This window comes from Chrysemys picta, chromosome 13, assembly GCF_011386835.1.
Source record: "Chrysemys picta bellii isolate R12L10 chromosome 13, ASM1138683v2, whole genome shotgun sequence".
NCBI lineage: Eukaryota > Metazoa > Chordata > Testudines > Emydidae > Chrysemys > Chrysemys picta.
Genome location: NC_088803.1, coordinates 5,026,417 through 5,044,172, shown reverse-complemented (window position 1 = coordinate 5,044,172; position 17,756 = coordinate 5,026,417). Strand labels below are relative to the sequence as shown.

Below are 17,756 nucleotides of genomic sequence, written 5' to 3'. Positions count from 1 at the left end.
AGCGACCTTTTTGAAATCTCTATTGTGGGTTTCTGGTGGAGGACTGCCTGTAGGCTCTGGGTTCGGGTGAGTTGCACGTTCTATTCGGACTTTTGCTGCCAGACACTCCGGAGGCCTCTCAGGTTCTGGTTCTGGTTCCCCGGGAAGAGCCACTGGGTGTGGCTAGGTAGGTCTCAGGCAGATCTCCGTTTTGTGTGCCAGTGTGAAAGTGAAGGTCGGCAGACCGGTGCGAGTGACAGCCACAGCAAGACGCCCAGAGCTCTCTGTGAAGCCATTGGCTTGTGACCAGAGGTGTCTCTAAAGCAAGCCCTGTGGCTCCATCTAGTGGGCATCGCGATAAATGCCCTGACCTGGACGGTTCCCCTTTGCATGGCATGACCGGAGAGGGGCCTGTCTGGGTCTAGGATTGTGTGACCCCATCCCTTCCCTCTGGTTCCCCTCCGGTAAAAAGTGGTCTGACGAGCCACTGATGGGTCCAACACCCCACCTTTGCTGGAGGGGGGTGTAGACAGTCGTGGACACCCTATATAAGACCTTCCCTGTGTGAAAGGTCCGAGTGAAAGTGATCTGGTCTGGTATGGAAAAATGGGGAGTGGTAAGTTGAAAGGAATCGCCATCCCACCACTCGAATTATGGTCCCTCTACTTGCAAGTTCTTAGAGAAATGGAATTGGTGGGATTTTGCTTGAAGGGGAGCCATCTATATCACTTAATCGACAAATTTCCCCAAATTAGGGAAGACCCTGTTAAATTTCAGGAACACCTGGGAATAGTCTTTCGCTGCTATAACCCTTCCTGGGCAGATGTGGACCAACTTTTAAGACCAATGGTGCCCAGGGAAACATTGGAACTCCTCTATAGGGAGGCCCAATGGCCTCAGGATGGAAAGAATCAGGATGGTACAAACCTCACTCAGGATGTTTTTCCACAACAATATCGATGGACCCTGATTAATACTCTACTCTAGGAACTATAAAATTCACACTGCCCTTGTCCAGCTTCCAAGTCACTGCCACATACCCTAATTGCTTGAGAGGGGTTGCCCTTAGGTTAGCGCAGCAAAGGGCCTGGATTTCCTCTAGGGAAAAGAGGGACGTGGCCAGACACTTGTGGGATGGTGCCAACAGAGCAGCTGCAATTTGGAATATTTATAAAGGCCAACAACATGAAGAAAAATTAGGACAATTGGAAAAGGCCACAGGTCTTATTACTGGAGCACAATTAACTCAGGTGCAGGCTGGAGTTGGTGAATTACGTGTTATTTCTGCCCTTAGTTCAAACCCAATTCCTTCTCTGACAGAACCCGGTCTGCTTCCTTCCCCTCCCCAGCCAAACCCAAACCCCCACTGACTGAACCCGGTCTGCTTCCCTTCCCCTCTCCAGCCAAAACCGATCCTCCCAGTGACTGAACCCGGTCTGCTTCCCTTCCTCACCAAACCCGAACTCCCACTGACCGAACCCAGTCTGCTTCCCTTCCCTATCAAACCCGATTCCCTCTCTGATCGAACCCAGTCTGCTTCCCTTTCCCACCTAACCCAATACCCCACTGACCGAACTCGGTCTGCTCCCCTTCCCCTCCCCAGTCAAACCCGATCCTCCCAGTGACTGAACATGGTCTGCTTCCCTTCCCCTCCCCAGCCAAACTTGAACCCCCACTGACTGAACCTGGTCTGCTCCCCTTCCCCTCTCCAGCCAAAACCGAACCCCAACTGACGGTCTGCTTCCCCTCCTGATCAAACCCAATTCCTTCTCTGACTCAACCCGATCTGCTTCCCTTCCCCTCCCCAGCCAAACCTGAACCCCCACTGACCTAACCCAGTCTGCTTCCCTTCCCCACCTAACCCGATACCCCACTGACACAATCCAGTCTGCTCCCCAGCCAAACCTGAACCCCCACTAACCAAACCCGAACCCCCACTGACCGAACCCGGTCTGCTCCCCTTCCCCTCCCCAGCCAAACCCGATCCCCCACTGACCGAACTCAGTCTGCTCCCCTTCCCCATCTAACCCGATACCCCACTGACTCAACCCGGTCTGCTCCCCTTCCCCTCCCCAGCCAAACCCGAACCCCCACTGACAGAACCCAGTCTGCTTCCCTTTCCTACCTAACCCGATACCCCACTGACTGAACCTGGTCTGCTCCCCTTCCCCTCCCCAGCCAAACCCGATCCTCCCAGTGACCAAACCTGGTCTGCTCCCATTCCCCTCCCCAGCCAAACCCGAACCCCCACTGACCGAACCCCTCTGCTCCCCTTCCCTATCAAACCCAATTCCCTCTCTGATCGAACCCAGTCTGCTTCCCTTCCACAGAGAGTTCCCGGTGGGGGTTGGAGGCCGGCAGGGAAACGTCCAGCCAAAAATGAGCAATTCGGATTTTGTGGGGAGAGACTAAGGCACCAGAATCAGTGAATTTCCCCTGGGCTTCCCTGCGCGGCGCTGAGTGGGAGGGGACTGGGTAGGGAGAGACGCTGCAGGGTCTGGGCTTTGTCAGAATAGGGTCTGCGCTGGCTGGGGCATGGGGGAGAGTCTGGACCAAGCCCTGGAGAGAAATGCAGCAGCTGATGGTCAGGTGCTTTCCATATAGAAAAGCCGGAGTGTGTGTGGGAGAGAGGCAGACTGCTGCCCCCTACTGGAGGGAAGGAGACGTGGGGTGTGTGTGTGTTGGGTGGTTGTGCTGGAAAAAGAACTTTTTGGTGCACATAAACATGCAGAGACACTCACAGCAAACAGATCGACACCTCCCCCGGTCCCTGTCTGCGCCTAACTCTGTACATCCGTGAATCGGTCCCTGCCTCTTCCTAGAGCCACTGAAATACAAACCACTCACTGTGTTCTGGCAGTAGCTGGACACGATTCCTGGGGCAGCTACAGGTCAATCGGGTGAGAGAAACTGGGCAGCTCTGGGGGCAGTTTGGATAATATCTCTGGGGATGTTTGTCCTGTTCTAGCCACTGTGTGTTTCTGGGAAGTGTGTGTGTGTGTGGGGGGGGGGGGAAGGGGGCTTAAATTATCCTTGTCACTCTGCCCTCATTAGGCTGTTTAGAAACCGCTTCCCTATTTTGTGCCAGTCCCACTTTGCTCTGTGTCACTGTGTCTCTGGCGCAGTAATAGGCGGCGGCGTCTGCAGCTGTCAGCGAGCGGAGCTGCAGGGAGACCTGGTTCTTGGTGGTGTCTGCAGAGATGGTGATTCGGGCTTGGAGAGACGGGGCATAGCTTGTCTCCCCGCTGTTATACGGGTACACATACCCCATCCACTCCAGCCCTTTCCCAGGGGCCTGCCGGATCCAGCTCCAACAGCAACTGCTAGCGATGGAGTAACCCGAGACAGCGCAGGTCAGTGTGAGGGTCTCTCCGGGCTTCACCGCCCCCGGGCCGGCCTGGACCAGCTGCACCTGGGAGAGGACACCTGGGGAAAGGAAAACAGAGCAAGGAATTAATTAATCACTGAATAAATCTGTGGATTTGTCCCTGATTCCCCCACTCCCACGTGTACATTACAAGAGAGGGCGGAAAACAGGGAAAGGAAAAGCAACAGCGATTTCATTCTCGGTTTCATGCAATGAGGGGAACTCCCCAGCGGGCAGGACCGGGCAGTTCAGCGTCTGGGGAGCGACTGAGGCTCCTATAATCAGGGGTCTCTATTTAAACAGGAACCCCCAGGACAGGGATTTTCGTGCGGGTTCCCTAGGATGGATATGAGAGATAAGGGGGGTGAGCGCTCAGTACACGGCGATATCCCCGTGGGGACAGGTGTCCCCTTCACACCCCAGAGAGACCCTGCGCTCAGCTCAGCGCACATGTAATGGTAGGAGGTGGCTGTGAGGACGGAAAGGAGGGTCCAGAGAATAGGGTCTTGGAGTGGGACTGAAGAGAACTCCCTGGGCTGAAGATTGGCATGTGGGTGTCAGCCAGGGAGTATAAACTCCCAGGGAGGGCTCTCTCCACGCAGTGCTGGGAGGGAGAGTCAGACACCCCCTTTATGTCTTTTCCGCGAGTGACCCACTGAAGTCAATGGGTGACTCGCCAATGCCGAAGTGGCTATTGTCAAATGGGCTGGTCAAATAAAGCGGATACAAACTGTGCCCAAGAAAGGCCAAGGCAGACGAGATGCTCCTAGGAAGGTGCGATCGGAAGGAGACGGAGCTGCAGGGGAAGTAGCAGAACCCGACATACCCCCTCAATGAATGGGGAGGGGACGGGGCAGCCCTGGACTTGGTCAGAACAAGGGCTGTGACTGCAGGGACCCAGACAGAAAGAGACACTAGGGGGAGATGGGCCGCTCAGTGTGTTAGGGGGCTGAGTACAGCAGAGCAGGCGCTCTCAGAGCCAGCCAGAGAGGCGGTGAGTTGCGGGGGGGAGGTGTTACTATAGAAATGTGTATTGTTAATCACCTCTTCTGCAGGGAAACCTTTGTACAGTGCCCCCGCCCCAAGCTGCCTTTGTTGCCTGGTGTAACGCTGTATTTCCTGGCGTGTCCCCGTGTCTCTGCCTAGAACCATTTGGATGCAAGCAGAGAATTGGATTTCCCGGCTAAGTTTCGCTCGAGCCCTCGAAGGTGAATTGCGCGTGGAGAACCGGGCAGTTGCTGGATGCATTTCGAAGAGAGCTGGGGCTGTGCGTGTTTTTCCTACTCAGCTCGCTGTGTGTGTGTCTCTGTCCGGGCTCAGCGATCCCTGCTAAACTCGCCTCGCCAGGCTGCGTGGAAGCCGCCCTGGGTTTTGTAGCAGTCTCTGCCACTGTGTGTCTCTGTCTGAGAACTCACTTTAATGGAAAGGGAGGGACTGGGGCAGGAAGAGGAGATGCAACTTCTGGGCTTTGCCTGAACAGAGGCTGTCATGGCAGCAACGCCGGAATGAGACATCCCCCGAGGAACTACCGAGCACGGCAGTTGGAAGTGAAGTTGGTACTGACGTGACTGGTGCTTTTACATAGCCTGTGGTAAAACTATCCAAGTATCTAGATGAGCTGATGTACCCCCGGAAGATCTCTGAGTACCCCCAGGGGTACACATACCCCTGGTTGGGAACCACTGTCCTAGTGCCTGGCATGAGTCCTGGTCCCTGTGTATCTGTGCACAGGGCAGGATTCAGGACTTTACTCGCTTCCCTTCCTGTAAATCTATGCAGGGAGGAGGTGGCTGTGAGGGGAGGAAGGAGGGTCCGGGGACAGGGGAGGGCACTAGAATGGTGTCCCGGAGTCCCCAGGCGATGCTCTGGAACTGCTCCCCACGGAGCCAGGCAGGACTCGGGGGGAGCCTCCTCTCTCGGAGCCGACTGGCTCCAGGGCCAGATGCTCACACGGCTTCACCTTCCTGGGTCTGACCCCGGAGCATCCAGCATCCCCTGCCCCACCGTGCGCTTCCTGCAGCGAGTCCGCCCGGGCGGGGTCCTGGGGGGGCCAGAGGGCCCTGCCCCCCGACTCCGCAGTCAGACGTGACTCTCAGCCAGCCGGTAAAACAGAAGGATTATTAGACAACAGGAACATGGTCTAAAACAGAGCTTGTCGGTACAGAGACCAGGACCCCTCCATCAGGTCCATCTTGGGGAGCACCTCTGGCCCTCCCCCCACTTCCCCAGCCAGCTCCAAAGTGAAACTCCCTCCAGCCTTCTCACCCAGCCTCCCCCCGGCTCCTCCCCCAGCCTTTGTCCAGTTTCCCTGGCAGAGGTGTCACCTGGCCTCCAGCCCCCCTCCTGGGTTCGCATGTTACATGCTCAGGTATCTTCTCTCAAGGAAAGTCTCCCATCCCCAATGCAGACAGTCCCCGCAAAACTCCCCTGCCACCTTCCCAGGTCAATACTCCCCACTCCCTGCTGTGACACAGGCACCCACCCAGTATTCAGAGAAAACATGAAGAACATTCCCACTTCGGAGAACGCGCTGGGACCGGGATCTGAATGTTGGTTGTTGGTGAGGTTGACGTGGCAGCTCCAAGGTAACCGGAGTAACTAGGTGGCTGCTGGAGGCTTGTTTAGAAGTATCTGTTTGTCGTATTCTCGCCACTGCGTGTCTCTGTCTCCGGGGGACTCCACTGTCCCGGCAACTCCGGCCTCACTAGGCTGTTTGGAAACCGCTTCCCCTTTTTGTACCAGTCCCTGCTCTGCTCTGTGTCACTGTGCCTGGCGCAGTAATAGGCGGCGGTGTCTGCAGCTGTCAGCGAGCGGAGCTGCAGGGAGACCTGGTTCTTGGCGGTGTGTGCAGAGACGGTGGTTCGGCTTTGAAGGGATGGGGCGTAGTTTGTGACCCCGCCATGTGGATAAATCCCTACAACCCACTCCAGCCTTCCTCCAAGAGGCTGCCGGAACCAGTCCCAGCCGTAGCTGCTGTCAGTGATGGATACACCCGAGACAGCGCAGGTCAGGGTGAGGGTCTCTCCAGGTTTCACTGCTCCCGGGCCTGACTGGACCAGCTGCACCTGGGAGAGGACACCTGGGGAAAGGGAAAGAAAGCGAGCACAGAATTAGCCATTGAACGCATCTATGGAGCTGCCTGTAATCCCCGCCCACACACACACAGACCACTCCCCACTCACAGGTGAGGGCGGAGAACAGGGAAAGGAAAAGCAACAGAGATTTCATTCTGGTTTTCATGCAATGAGGGAAACTCCCCAGTGGGCAGGACTGGGCAGTTCGTGTCTGGGGAGAGACTAAGGCTCCTAGAACCAGGGGTTGGTATTTAACAGGAACCCCCGGGCAGGGATTTGCATGCGGGTTCAGACAGAGGGTATAAATTAAAAGGGAGATCTTTAGCTAGGCAGCGCTAGCTCCTGGATGAGGGAGTCACACAGACCCTTCATGTCTTGGGGTGTAACTCAAAGCACGTGGAGGGCCACAGGAGTCTTTCATAGGGAATCATAGAATCATAGAATCATAGATTATAGGACTGGAAGGGACCTCGAGAGGTCATCGAGTCCAGTCCCCTGCCCGCATGGCAGGACCAAATACTGTCTAGACCATCCCTGATAGACATTTATCTAACCTACTCTTAAATATCTCCAGAGACGGAGATTCCACAACCTCCCTAGGCAATTTGTTCCAGTGTTTAACCACCCTGACAGTTAGGAACTTTTTCCTAATGTCCAACCTAGACCTCCCTTGCTGCAGTTTAAACCCATTGTTTCTGGTTCTATCCTTAGAGGCTAAGGTGAACAAGTTCTCTTCCTCCTCCTCATGACACCCTTTTAGATACCTGAAAACTGCTATCATGTCCCCTCTCAGTCTTCTCTTCTCCAAACTAAACAAACCCAGTTCTTTCAGCCTTCCTTCATAGGTCATGTTCTCAAGACCTTTAATCATTCTTGTTGCTCTTCTTTGGACCCTTTCCAATTTCTCCACATCTTTTTTAAAATGCGGCGCCCAGAACTGGACACAATACTCCAGCTGAGGCCTAACCAGAGCAGAGTAGAGCGGAAGAATGACTTCTCGTGTCTTGCTCACAACACACCTGTTAATGCATCCCAGAATCATGTTTGCTTTTTTTGCAACAGCATCACACTGTTGACTCATATTTAGCTTGTGGTCCACTATAACCCCTAGATCCCTTTCTGCCGTACTCCTTCCTAGACAGTCTTTTCCCATTCTGTATGTGTGAAATTGATTTTTCCTTCCTAAGTGGAGCACTTTGCATTTGTCTTTGTTAAACTTCATCCTGTTTAACTCAGACCATTTCTCCAATTTGTCCAGATCATTTTGAATTATGACCCTGTCCTCCAAAGTAGTTGCAATCCCTCCCAGTTTGGTATCATCCGCAAACTTAATAAGCGTACTTTCTATGCCAATATCTAAGTCGTTGATGAAGATATTGAACAGAGCCGGTCCCAAAACAGACCCCTGCGGAACCCCACTCGTTACGCCTTTCCAGCAGGATTGGGAACCATTAATAACAACTCTCTGAGTACGGTTATCCAGCCAGTTATGCACCCACCTTATAGTAGCCCCATCTAATTTGTATTTGCCTAGTTTATCGATAAGAATATCATGCGAGACCGTATCAAATGCCTTACTAAAGTCTAGGTATACCACATCCACCGCTTCACCCTTATCCACAAGGCTCGTTATCCTATCAAAGAAAGCTATCAGATTGGTTTGACATGATTTGTTCTTCACAAATCCATGCTGGCTGTTCCCTATCACCTTACCACCTTCCAAGTGTTTGCAGATGATTTCCTTAATTACTTGCTCCATTATCTTCCCTGGCACAGAAGTTAAACTAACTGGTCTGTAGTTACCTGGGTTGTTTTTATTTCCCTTTTTATAGATGGGCACTATATTTGCCCTTTTCCAGTCTTCTGGAATCTCTCCTGTCTCCCATGACTTTCCAAAGATAATAGCTAGAGGCTCAGATACCTCCTCTATTAGCTCCTTGAGTACTCTAGGATGCATTTCATCAGGCCCGGGTGACTTGCAGGCATCTAACTTTTCTAAGTGATTTTTAACTTGTTCTTTTTTTATTTTATCCGCTAAACCTACCCCCTTCCCATTAGCATTCACTATGTTAGGCATTGCTTCAGACTTCTCGGTGAAGACCGAAACAAAGAAGTCATTAAGCATCTCTGCCATTTCCAAGTTTCCTGTTACTGTTTCTCCCTCTTCACTAAGCAGTGGGCCTACCCTGTCTTTGGTCTTCCTCTTGCTTCTAATGTATTGATAAAAAGTCTTCTTGTTTCCTTTTATTCCCGTAGCTAGTTTGAGCTCATTTTGTGCCTTTGCCTTTCTAATCTTGCCCCTGCATTCCTGTGTTGTTTGCCTATATTCATCCTTTGTAATCTGTCCTAGTTTCCATTTTTTATATGACTCCTTTTTATTTTTTAGATCGTGCAAGATCTCGTGGTTAAGCCAAGGTGGTCTTTTGCCACATTTTCTATCTTTCCTAACCAGCGGAATAGCTTGCTTTTGGGCCCTTAATAGTGTCCCTTTGAAAAACTGCCAACTCTCCTCAGTTGTTTTTCCCCTCAGTCTTGATTCCCATGGGACCTTACCTATCAGCTCTCTGAGCTTCCCAAAATCTGCCTTCCTGAAATCCATTGTCTCTATTTTGCTGTTCTCCCTTCTACCCTTCGTTAGAATTGCAAACTCTATGATTTCATGATCACTTTCACCCAGGCTGCCTTCTACTTTCACATTCTCAATGAGTTCCTCCCTATTTGTTAAAATCAAGTCTAGAACAGCTTCCCCCCTAGTAGCTTTTTCAACCTTCTGAAATAAAAAGTTGTCTCCAATGCAGTCCAAGAATTTGTTGGATAGTCTGTGCCCCGCTGTGTTATTTTCCCAACATATATCCGGATAGTTGAAGTCCCCCATCACCACCAAATCTTGGGCTTTGGATGATTTTGTTAGTTGCTTGAAAAAAGCCTCATCCACCTCTTCCACCTGGTTAGGTGGCCTGTAGTAGACTCCTAGCATGACATCTCCCTTGTTTTTTGCCCCTTTAAGCCTAACCCAGAGACTCTCAACACTTCCGTCTCCTATGTCCATCTCTACCTCAGTCCAAGTGTGTACATTTTTAATATATAAGGCAACACCTCCTCCCTTTTTCCCCTGTCTATCCTTCCTGAGCAAGCTGTACCCATCCACACCAACATTCCAATCATGTGTATTATCCCACCAAGTTTCAGTGATGCCAACAATGTCATAGTTGTATTTATTTATTAGCACTTCCAGTTCTTCCTGCTTATTCCCCATACTTCTCGCATTTGTATATAGGCATCTAAGATACTGGTTTGATCTTTCCTCCCAGTTTTGTCCTGACTCTTTCTCTCTGCCAATATAGCCCACACTCCCTCTCGTTTCCGACCCATCTCCCCGGTCTCCATGTTCCCCACTTACCTGTGGGCTTTGCTCACCTGTCCCCGTCGAACCTAGTTTAAAGCCCTCCTCACTAGGTTAGCCAGTCTGTGTCCAAATAGGGTCTTTCCCCTCCTCGAAAGGTGAACGCCATCTCTGCCTAGCAGTCCTTCCTCAAATAGCATCCCGTGGTCTAGGAAGCCAAAGCCCTCCTGGCGACACCATCTTCGCAGCCAGGCATTCACCTCCATGATGCATCTGTCTCTGCCTGGGCCCCTACCTTTGACAGGAAGAATTGAAGAGAATACCACCTGCGCTCCAAACTCCTTCACCCGTACTCCCAGAGCCCTGTAGTCACTCTTGATCCGCCCAGTGTCACACCGCGCAGTATCATTTGTGCCCACATGGATGAGTAGCATGGGGTAGTAGTCAGAGGGCTGGATAATCCTCGACAATGCCTCCGTAACGTCTCGGATACGGGCCCCCGGCAGGCAGCATACCTTCCAAGATGAAATGTCAGGGCGACAGATGGGCGCCTCCGTCCCCCTCAGCAGAGAGTCTCCGACCACCACTACCCTACGTTTCCTATTCGCAGTGGTGGCAGCAGACTCTCCAGCCTTAGGGGTACGAGGCTTCTCCTCCTTTACTGTAGGGAGTGATTCCTTCTTTCCTGTATCGAGAAGAGCATAACAGTTACCTATAACCACGGCAGGAGGGTTCGGAGCAAGGGTGGAGCACTGCCCGCTGCCAGAAGTAACCAGCTGCCAGTGTCCACCCTGAGCCATCTCCTCCTCCACCAGTGGTGTATCAGCAGTCCTGTGTACTGGGACAGCTACCTCAGCTGTCTCCACATGGACACTGTCGAGGAATTGCTCGTGGACACGGATGCTCCTCAACCTAGCCACCTCCTCCTGTAGCTCTCCCACCTGCTGCCTGAGAGATTCCACCAGCAGGCACCTCTCACATTGGATGGTCCCCCCAGCCTGGATATCAGTAAGTGGAAATTGCAAGTTACAGTCTTTGCAAAACCACACCAGGATCTGGGTAGAGGCATCCATGCTTAGGCACTCTGTCTGGCTACAGGCACAGGTGGAGGAGACAGTAGCAGTGCTGGCACAGGTGTTGCGGGTCTTCCTAACCATCGTAAGCCTCCCTCTGTCAAACTCCCGTCTGCAGCCCCCTGTCAGCCCAAAAGGGTGCTGTATTGCTCCTCCTTCACCTGGAGAACTCCCTTGTGAAACTCCCTGTTAGCAGCCCCTGGTCGCAAATCAATGGGCTTTGCATCGGGCACCCAACTGGGGTTTGCGGGACCTTCCAGCAGGGCTGCTGCAGAAAGCCCTGGGCATGCTGAGAAATATGAACAGCAGAGAGGAGATGCCCAGACGAGTGAGACTCTCCTGGGAGTGCCGGGTGGGGAAGGCACCACAGCTGTGGGGAGAGAAAGGCCGGGCTGAGGCACCAGAGAGTGAGAAACAGCTTCAGGGAACTGGGCCTGGCGAGAAGACGCAGCTCCTGGGCTTTGTCAGAACAAAGGCTGTGACGACAGGGGCACCGGGGAGCATCTCAACCACAGGCCGGGCACAAAACTCAGCCTCTGACTGGAGGGTGGTTGGAAGGAGAAGAGGTAGACGTTCGAGATCATGGGAATATAGTATTTGGGCCTGTTTGTTAACCTGAGATAGAACTTTGGGTTTTGTTGGCCCACTTCACTTTTGATATTCTTACATCCTTACGGTGGGGACAAAGACCAAAGACATTGTGTGTTGGGTCTGCACACGGCCAGGTGGGGTTTATTGCACAACGAGAAAAGATAAGGAATAGAGTTAGTGTTGCTGGGTATGGTGGGAGTTTAATATCCGAGCGTACACTGAAGGCTGCCCGACTTCTCTCCCAAGCCGAGGTCGAGCAACCAGTTGGGAGGGGGGAGAGGGTGGGGGGCAGGTATCACGGAGTCCTCGGGAGATGCTCTGGAACTGGTCCCTATGAAGCCAGTCAGGACTCTGGGGAAATCTCCTCTCTCGGAGCAGACCGTCTTCAGGGCAAGAAGCTCACACGGCTTCCACCCTCCTGGGTCTGACCTTGCAGCATGTAGCATATGCCCCTCCGTGTGCAGGGCCGGCTCCAGGCACCAGGCACCCAAGCACATGCTTGGGGCGGCACCTGGTAAGGGGTGGCGGGGGGAGCGCAGCGCGGCATTCCGCGGGGGGGGGGGGCGCTCGGCGGGGGGGGCGGCGCGGGCGGGCGGCACTCTGGGGGGGGGGGGGGGATTCCGGCGGCGCTCGGCGGGGGGGGGCAGCGCGGGGCTCGGCGCTCGGGGGGGCGTTCCGGCGGCGCTTGGCGCGGGGGGGGGGTGGGCTCTGGCGCGCGGGGCTCGGCGCGGGGGTGGCGCTCTGCAGGGGGTTCCGGCGGCGCTTGGCGGGGGGGGGCAGCGCGGGGCTCGGCGCTCGGGGGGGGGGGTTCCGGCGGCGCTTGGCACGGGGGGGGCGGGCTCTGGCGCGCGGGGCTCGGTGGGGGGGGCGGCGCTCTGCAGGGGGTTCCGGCGGCGCTCGGCGGGGGGCCTCAGGGGCGGCGCTTTTTTTTGCTGCTTGGGGCAGCAAAAAAGCTAGAGCCGGCCCTGTCCGTGCGCTTCCCACAGCGAGTCCACCCAGGCGGGGCCCTGGGGAAGCCAGAGGGTCCTGCACCCCAACTTCGCAGTCAGACGTGACTCTCAGCCAGCCAGTAATACAGAGGTTTATTAGATGACAGGAACACGGTCTAAAACAGAGCTTGTAGGTACAGAGAACAGGACCCCTCAGCCGGGTCCATTTTGGGGGGCAGTGAACCAGACAACCACGTCTGCACTCACTCCATGTCCCCAGCCAGCCCCAAACTGACTCCCCCTCCAGCCCCTCCTCCTCTGGGCTTTGTCTCTTACCCGGGTCAGGAGGTCATCTGATCTCTTTGTTCTCCAACACCTTCAGTTGGCATCTTTGCAGAGGAGGCGCCCAGGCCATTAGTTGCCAGGAGACAGAGTGCCGGCCATTCTCTGTGCAGACAGTATCACAGGGGCCTTCTTGGGCTCTGCAACAATTATACACCCCGATCCACCCCCAGATACCTACGAAATGCATAGGGGAAACTGAGGCACCCACACAGTATTCAGAGAAAACATTAAGAACATTCCCACTTCATCACAGCAGGTATAAGAAACACTAAAAGCAAAAGAAACAGTGACCCTGGTGAAAACACAACCTCGCTCCCTACCCATCCCATGGGGTACAAAAGAGGTGGTGCGAAAGCCCCCAGACTCAGGACCCTCCAGAAGGAACATGACCATACATTGTAAGGGGTGGGAGCAGGGGTGTGCACTACAGTTAGAAATAAGCCTGCTAAGAAAGTGGAGGGGGCAGGGAACAGCTCTGCTGGGGTTCAGAGCTGTGGATTTTGCTTGCTTGGTAACCCAGGAAACATGGCATTGCCTGCACTATGGACTCTGGCCTTCTCCCTTCGGTCTGGTGAAGGGAAGCCCTGACACTAGGGGTGTGTGTGTGTGATGCTGCCCCCTACTGGAAGACTTGAAAGTTGCTTGGTCCTGTTTGGATGTGTGGTGGTCTTGTCCTGTGCTGAAGACAAAGAGCTATCTTACAAACCACAAACCAAGCACACTGACTCACATGGCCCCAGGCAAACAGTCCCCCCAGGCACTGACACTAGGTCCCGAGTGACTTTGTTTCACTCTGTATTTCCACAACATTTTCCCTGCCTGTTCCTATGAGCAGTTCAATGTAAACAAATCGCTGTGTTTGGTTGGTGAGTTTGACGTGAGTCCTGTGGCAGCTCCAAGGTAAATCATGTGCAGAGGGACTGGGTGGCTTCTGGGGGCATTTTCAGAAATAGATGTTTGTATGTTTCACAGTCTCTCTACCTCATGTCTCTCTACCTCTCTCTCTCTCTGAGGGGCTCAATGGTCCCTGTAACTCTGGCCTCACTCGGCTGCTTAGAAACCGCTTCCCCTTTTTGTACCAGTCCCTGCTTTGCTCTGTGTCACTGTGGGGCTCTCTGGTGCAGTAATAGGCGGCGGTGTCTGCAGCTGTCAGGGAGCGGAGCTGCAGGGAGACCTGGTTCTTGGAGGTGTCTGCAGAGATGGTGGCTCGGCCTTGGAGAGACGAGGCGTAGCCTGTAACCCCGTTATATGGGTACACATACCCCATCCACTCCATCCCCTTTCTGGGGGGCTGCCGGTTCCAGTGCCAAACGGAATTCTGAGCAGAGATGGAGACCCCGGAGACAGCGCAGGTCAGGGTGAGGGTCTCTCCGGGCTTTGCCGCCCCCGGGCCGGACTGGACCAGCTGCACCTGGGAGAGGACACCTGGGGAAAGCAAAGCAGAGCAAAGAGAGAATTAGCCGCCGAACAAATCTACAGATCTGTCCCTAATTCCCCCGCTGTCCCATAGACACTCACAGGAGAGGGCAGAGAGCAGGGAAAGGATAAGCAAGAGAGATTTCATTCTTCTTTTCATGCAATGAGGGATATTCCCCAGCAGGCAGGACCAGTTCTGTGTCTGGGGAGAGACTGAGGCTCCTAGAACCAGGGGTTTGTGTTTATACAGGAACCCCCCGGGGCAGGGATTTGCATGCGGGTTCCCAGGGCGGGTATAAGAGATGCCAGGGAGTGTGTCAACGCTCAGTATATGGCGATGTCCCCTAAGGGACAAGTGTCCCCTTTACACCCCAGAGAGACCGTGCGCTCAGCTCAGCACATGTAATGGCAGGAGGTGGCTGGGAGGGGAGGGAAGAGGGTGCCAAGGACAGGGCCGTGGGCTGGGACCCAGGAGAACTCGCGGGACAGAGATTTATCTGCTGGTTTCGCAGAATGGGGCGAACTAGCAGGGAGACCCCTAGCCAGGCAGGGCTGTCTGGTGGGTGACAGAGTCACATGCCCCTTCATGTCTTAGGGTGCGACGCAAAGCCCAGTGAAACCACAGGCCTTCCCTCCACTGGAGCAGGGGCTGCTACCGAATGTGCTAGGCAACTAAAATCAAAACCAGAATCCACGTACAGCCAGTGTCAGCACGAAAGAGACTCCTGGGAACGTGGGACGGGGAAGCAGCCGCAGCCGCAGGGAGGGAAAGGCTGGTTTTAGGCACCAGCGAGTGGCACAGCCTTGGTGAAAGGGGAGGGAACAGGGCGTGGAGAGAAGAGGCAACTTCTGGACCTTGTGAGAACCAGGCCAGTGAGGGCCGGGCCACAGGAGTGAGATGGACCCTGGGGAAATGTAGCCCCTCTTCGTGCAGAATAGAGGGGTGGGTGATTCCTGCTTCGTAGCAGAAGGAAGGAGACGTGGTGTGTGTGTGTGTGTGGGCGTGTGTCTGTCCTGTCCCAGCTGCAGGGAATGAGTCCTGATCTGTGTTTGTCTTAGCAGGGCACAGGGAGAAGACTGTGTTCCCTCCCTCCCCTCCCACTCCCGGGAACATCTGAGGGGGGAGGATCGCAGCTGCAGTGGGAGGGAGAGGCTGGTTTCAGGCACCAGACACTGAGAAACAGCTTTATCGAAAGGGGAGGAACTGGGCATGGAGAGAAGATGCCTCTTCCGGGGTGTCTCAGCCTGAGAGCTGGGGCTGCAGCAGCCCTGAAGGGAGACGCACAATAGAGGGGGATGGAACAGTTTAGTTTGTAGGTGTCAGTCCATCTCGAGTGAGACGTGGCCAGTGTGTGTGTGTCGCTCTTGTTCCCTACAATGCGAATGGTAAATTCCAGCACCAGAGAGGCCTGAATATCCGTGTAGAATGAGCGGCTCCCTGGACGGCAAATTCGCCTGGGTTGGGGGTGACATCGCCTCACTGTGGTCCTGCGCCCGCAACGCCACGCGCCGACTGGGGAAGCGACTGGGCTGCCGCTGGGAGTGGAGCGAGGAACGGCAGGAGCTAGGAGTCCTGGTGCCACGGATTGGGACGGACGGCAACACCATCATCACCCCCGGAGCCAGAGGCGTGCTGGAGAGGTCTCTGTCCATGCGCTCTACGTGGATACCCTGAAGAAGAAGGCGGACCAGGGTAAGGCCTTCGAGGTGACCAGCAAGTGGGACTCCAGCAACCACTTTCTCCCCACGGACAGCTTCACCCGATTCGCCAACTGGTGGTTCATACACCGCGCCCGACTGAATTGCGTCCCTCTCAATGGAGCCGTCTGCCACGGGAACCGGGACAAGCGTTGCAGGAAATGCGGGTACGTCATGGAGACCTTGCCTCACGTCCTGTGCAGCTGCAAGCCCCACGCCAGAGCCTGGCAGCTGCGCCACAATGCCGTCCAGGATTGCCTAGTGAAGGCCATCGCCCCGCACCTGGGAGAGATCGCCGTCAACCGCGCTGTCCCCGGCACCGACAGCCCGCTGCGCCCGGACAGCGTCATCGCGGACCAGGATCGGGAAAAGATCATCCTCGTTGACGTGACAATCCTGTTCGAGAATAGGACCCCGGCCTTCTGCGAAGCCCGAGCCCACAAACTCGAAAAGTACGCCCCTCTGGCTGACACCCTGCGGGCTAAGGGCTATGAGGTGTACACCGATGCTCTGATCGTTGGGGCCCTGGGCGCCTGGGACCCCTGTAACGAGCACGTACTGAGGACCTGCGGGGTAGGCCGTCGCTACGCGTGGCTCATGCAACGTCTAATGGTCTCGGACACTATCCAATGGTCCCGAGACATCTATACAGAGCACATCACTGGCCACCGCCGATACCGAGAGTGAGCTGGCGTGACTTCGCGCACCCACAGTGAGGAAGAGACCTAAAGATTTCCTCTGTTGGACCCTGAACCCTGAACCCACCGAACCAAACTGAACTCCACCATATGAGGGTCATCTTATCCTCATTACCCGGACCGCTTATTTATACCTATGATTGCCTGTAATTCCTGTATGAGTGATGTACCCTCACTGCTTGCTGACTGTACCTTGATTCATCCACCTTATACCCCCCCATTGGGGATATTGCAGACTGTATGTGTTATGTACTATCCAATATCAAAATACTAATATCCCCCTATACTCTGTATGTTACTCCCGATGACTAATAATTGAAGTTTCAACACTCTGTATCATCTATTTTTAAACATTTTCTAATAAAATTTTAAATCTGCTTTCCCCAATGCTGTGTCTACACTACAGACTTCAGTTGAGGCGAGGGAAGTTACGCCGACGATCATGAACCTGTGCATGTTTGCACGACGCTCCCTGTGTGGGCGGAGCTTGACCACAGTTGGTGCTGGACATCAACAGAGAGCAGTGCACCGTGGGTAGCTTTTCCATGGTGCAACTCTGCCACCTTCTGCCGCTAAGAGTGGGGAATGGGGAACGGATTGCAGACTGCAGTGCATCATGGGTGCCAGCTCACATTCCCATGATGCATTTTTTCTGTTCCATCATTCCATGGGGTTCGAGTAGTTTGGCGCCATTTTTCAACAGCCCCTGTGAACTGGGCACCCACCAGCTCTGCGTGAAATCATGGATCCAGCCCCGCTCTCCAGCCTGGGGATAAGGGTTATGAACACAGGGGGGGCTGATCACGCAGTATTTCATGAGCTGCGAATGTGAACAGGAATTATTGTATTAGCCTCCCCCCACCCTTGCTTTACTCTCTGTCACTAGCACAGCAACACGTGGGAGCGGAGCTGCCGGGAGAACTGCTTTGTAACCACACACTGAGGAAATGCAGCAACTAAGTTTTTGGTGCTTTTGGATAGAAAAACTGCTTGTGGGTGTGTGTGTGAGAGGGAAACTGCTGCCCCCTACTGGACAGAATGAGTCTCACACAGACCTAGGCAAAGAGATGACACAGGAGTCCCAAGTGACTTTTGTGTTACTGTATTGCCAGGAACCTTTCTGTGCCTGTTTCTAGAATAATTTTAAAGTCACAAATGTAACCCTTCTGCCAGGTGGAGCCGGCAGCAGCCAGGGCCGGGTTCAATATCTAGGGGTTCCTTTCCATCGATCCAACACAGAACC

At 54.3% G+C, this 17,756-nt stretch overlaps 3 gene segments (V, D, J or C); all 3 read right to left on the bottom strand.

The window, feature by feature from the left end:
- LOC122173242 (Ig mu chain C region secreted form-like) overlaps window positions 1-17,756 on the bottom strand; it is a 1,717,225-nt gene that overhangs the window by 66,970 nt on the left and 1,632,499 nt on the right.
- Window positions 1-17,756, bottom strand: part of LOC101946746 (immunoglobulin heavy constant epsilon-like) — a 253,341-nt gene that overhangs the window by 131,796 nt on the left and 103,789 nt on the right.
- Window positions 1-17,756, bottom strand: part of LOC101948672 (immunoglobulin heavy constant epsilon-like) — a 375,427-nt gene that overhangs the window by 320,129 nt on the left and 37,542 nt on the right.